This window comes from Carassius carassius, chromosome 13, assembly GCF_963082965.1.
Source record: "Carassius carassius chromosome 13, fCarCar2.1, whole genome shotgun sequence".
In the NCBI taxonomy this organism is placed as follows: domain Eukaryota; kingdom Metazoa; phylum Chordata; class Actinopteri; order Cypriniformes; family Cyprinidae; genus Carassius; species Carassius carassius.
Genome location: NC_081767.1, coordinates 19,942,666 through 19,946,470, shown reverse-complemented (window position 1 = coordinate 19,946,470; position 3,805 = coordinate 19,942,666). Strand labels below are relative to the sequence as shown.

Here is a 3,805-nt window from a genome sequence, read left to right as displayed (position 1 = left end):
GTACCGGCAAGGCTATGCCAGCCTCCTAAGGAGCATACACAGCGCCTCGACTCCTCCCACAACACTTCTCTGATCACAAACGATCTCATTGGGAATCCCGAGAACATCTACCAGAATTGGTAGGTCACATTTTCTGACACGAAATTCTTTTAAGCATTCGTCTTCCTCCATGTAATCAAGGTTAAAAGGCAAGTATTGCTTACATGGTAAATCTAGGTTTTTAGACTTATTTACATCATACAATATTAAAAACTCCTCTTCTGACAAAAGATTGTCATTTAATGCCAAAAGCAATCCTTCTCTTGCTTTTTTAAATGACATTTTTTTGTATCTCAATAAATGAATTAATGCCGCGTTGCGCTGTCCTGTTTACCGTTGCTTAGTGATTTTTACGTTCTTGGCTACGGCGGTGTGACAGCAAACTTCCGGTCGCTGTAGCCGTTCCATTCGCAGCTGTTGCTTAAAGTCCCTATTTTTATTTTTTGGCACACGTCAGCATGACATCAGAGCAATTTTCAAACCTTAACCGGCGTGCATCTCGCGGTGATCGGTTCTGCGCATATTTTACTAATCTCAAACAAGCCTAAACTAACGTTAACTAGTGATTTGAACCAGGTCATTTAATCAAACTGTCCGAAAGAACCAGTTAACGGAAAATAATCGGATTTCACCTTTGCCTTGTTTACAGGTAACGTTAATGATGTTGTAAATAATCTTGTAAATAGCGTTCAGTTTCATGCACAGAACGATTGTTTAGCTTCATAAGACCTCGATATATTGCCAGGAGACATATGGTATCAATTCTGTGTTCCCTTGATATGCTATTCTTAAATACACTTGTTTTTTATGATTAATCAAAGACGTTTTCAGCTAAAACTCTACTGTTTTACTTTAGAAAAAAAGTAACCTACATCTTGGATGGCTTGAGGGTGAGTAAATGAAAGGCAAATTTTAAGTTTTGGGTGAACTATGCTTTTAATATTAACACTTACATCTGAAAAGACAACGAAGAGAACACAAACAGGTGAATTGGACCAAAGTTAAGCATTTTAACAATGCAGTGAGTTGTGTTTGTGAATAAACCGAAGCAACGCGCTCTGTGTGATTCGACCAGAAAAAAATCTATACAAATCTCTCAAGGGAGAAGAATTCAGTATAACGTTACCATCAATTGTGAAATTCAACATTACTGAATAATCAGTGGAAGGCTAATATTTAACTATCTCAGCTCTTTTAGCGTATGATTTATCTCCTCATCACGGGCTGCACAAAACGGACACCTTCATAATGTTTTAACAAACTATAAACTTACTCTATAACTATGTACAATATATACATTATTTTCATGTGTAGGTCCCACTGTGTGATGCTCCATGTGACTGTGGTGACTCCGTTTCTGGGCTTCTATCTTCTGGGTTCCTCAGGAACAGATGTCCACATGTATTTGAGGAGCGAACCTTCTGCAGGTTGTGGAGAAGCTCTCCGTGATCAGGACGCGTCCGTCAGGCTGCTCTGTCTCCACCAGTGATGGGCAGATGAACATCAGCCACAGGCGCTGCTTGATCTTCAGTCCCAGCTGAAGGCGTTATAGTATGGGGGGATGCTCCCGACCACTACGTGTCTTCCTCATGGGTTGCGCCACAGAGCGGTAGATGCCCTGGTAGAGCTTGTTACACATTTGATCAGGCTTCAAGGCTTCAGGGACAGTTGTGTTGATATCAAATGTAAACTTGAGCTGCTGTACTGACATAGAATGATGAGGCTCATTTAAATGTAAACAACACTTGATGTCAGTATTAAGTCAATCAGCTCATCCTCTGTTGCATGTCCTATATTTTGCTTCTGTATTACCATTCCAGCATGGGTCTCTTCTGTGGCTTAGGCTGTAGACAAGCACAGATCATCTGGGAGTTTTCAGTACAAAAAGACTAGAGAGATGTCTGAAAATAAGTTTGAACTTTACACCGTTCTCTTTGTTATTATAGGTCTTATTTGTATGATAAATTGTCCGTCTTTGTTCTTTGATGAAGATCTCACATTGTGACAGTCCAGGTCTGGTCCAGAGGTCCACACTGATTACCTGAAAGTCATAGGCTGTAGGATGTTCCTTGCAAACCATTTCATACAGGAGGAACCGTAGTCTCCACACTGTCATCAGCCTTGCATTGTACATGCCCTTCATGCTGAACTCTAAAGGACCGTACACTTTTGTTCCTGAAGGAAAGTAATGTTGTGTGATGTTTAATACATCACTACTGCATGTTGACTATCTATAGGTTGCATTTCTGTATATAACACATACCATGTAAAACTTTAAAGGTTGCACTCAATGTCAGTCAAATTGACCTCCATGGTGTCCTGGTTTACCAGCAGGTTCTCCAGTTTAATGTCCCGCAAATGTTAGCAGCATCAGGGTCCTGCCACCTTACATTTTGTGCTGTCCCCTCTTCAAGGCTTCAATCATAGAGCTCTTTGAAATAAAACAAATCCAGCAGTTTAATGATCTGAGGAACAATGGGGCCCTTATTGGACATGAGTGTCAGTGCGTTCTCCATGGGAAGACGGTCAAGATGACCAGGCTTAAAGAAAAAAAAACATGAGTCTTCAGTGGAGGTGGATTCCCAAATAAGGACTCAGTAAACAAGTCAAAACAACCAACCGAAACGTCATTTGTAGTCCGTGATTAATGTGAATATAAGATTACATAGAGAGCACTGCCTACTCACCACTCTGATATATGGCATGCCTGGCATCTTCACTGTAAATTTTACTTGATCAACAAAACAAAGAATTAACAATTAGTATGTGCACAGAGGTCCTATATTTCTAGCCATGAATCCTAAACGGATAAGTGTTAAAACAATAATAATTGACAGCTTGCATCCTTGCTGTTAGTTACTTCATATACACTACCAAATCCTCTTTCACACAGCTAGTGTCCAATTTTATAATGTGTGCGAATGTGGTAGTCAGTATGAAATGCGATGTAATTGATTAATTTATTTTATAATGTATAATTATTTTTCTAATTGTATATAATTATTATTGCTATGCTTGTCCAGGATGTCCTGCTCCTGTCTCGTAAGGTGAACAGATGATCAAAATATCACTGAAATCTCACTTGTGATTCTCTAAAAAAAAAAAAAATCTATAATTGTGTATGTTTTTGATTTGGTTTCCATATATTAATATCATAATTAGTAATTACAATGATGTTTAAGGATTGAACTTACCCTAGCTTATTAATAGGACTACAATTCACCATAAATCACACCATGAAAAGTAAATAGTAACTATAGTAAAAAGATCAAAACAGGATAATAAAATTATGACTTTAAAAAAACACATTTAAAATAAAAATGAGAACGTATGATAAATAAAACTTTAACAAATATTTTTTTACATTTTCTGAGTGTGTTTAACATTTTCACAAACTGAGTTAACTTAAGTTTTCAAATAATTTTTCAAGTTATATTAATGCTTTTGGAAATGGATCTTTACTACCCCAAACCAGGCTTATTATTTTGCATGTTAGGCTAATTTTGACCACAAAGTATATGCTTTCTGTTAGTATAATTGTTTATTTTATTTTTTGTTTTAATTCATATCGGAGTTGTGACGCGGAAGTTGAATGAAGATGAATGTTCAATACTGTGTGTAAAAAATTCCTGTCTTACCGTACCTTGTTATAAAGTGCACGCAAACTGTATTACTTTGTTTTAACATGAATATAGTTAGTTTGCGACAACCAGACTAGGGCTGTCACGATATTAGATTTTTAATATCACGGTTATTGTGGCCTTAA

At 37.3% G+C, this 3,805-nt stretch overlaps 1 long non-coding RNA gene across 2 annotated transcripts; it reads right to left on the bottom strand.

The window, feature by feature from the left end:
* Window positions 1-1,534: 1,534 nt before the first annotated feature.
* Window positions 1,535-2,815, bottom strand: LOC132155654 (uncharacterized). Of its 2 annotated transcripts, XR_009437324.1 has the most exons (4): window positions 2,727-2,771; window positions 2,303-2,468; window positions 2,038-2,214; window positions 1,535-1,928 (listed from the first exon to the last, which is right to left on the bottom strand). It is a non-coding gene; the product is annotated as an uncharacterized LOC132155654 (long non-coding RNA). The 2 variants fall into 2 exon arrangements; XR_009437323.1 differs by having other exon boundaries at window positions 2,303-2,815.
* Between the last annotated feature and the right edge of the window lie 990 nt (window positions 2,816-3,805).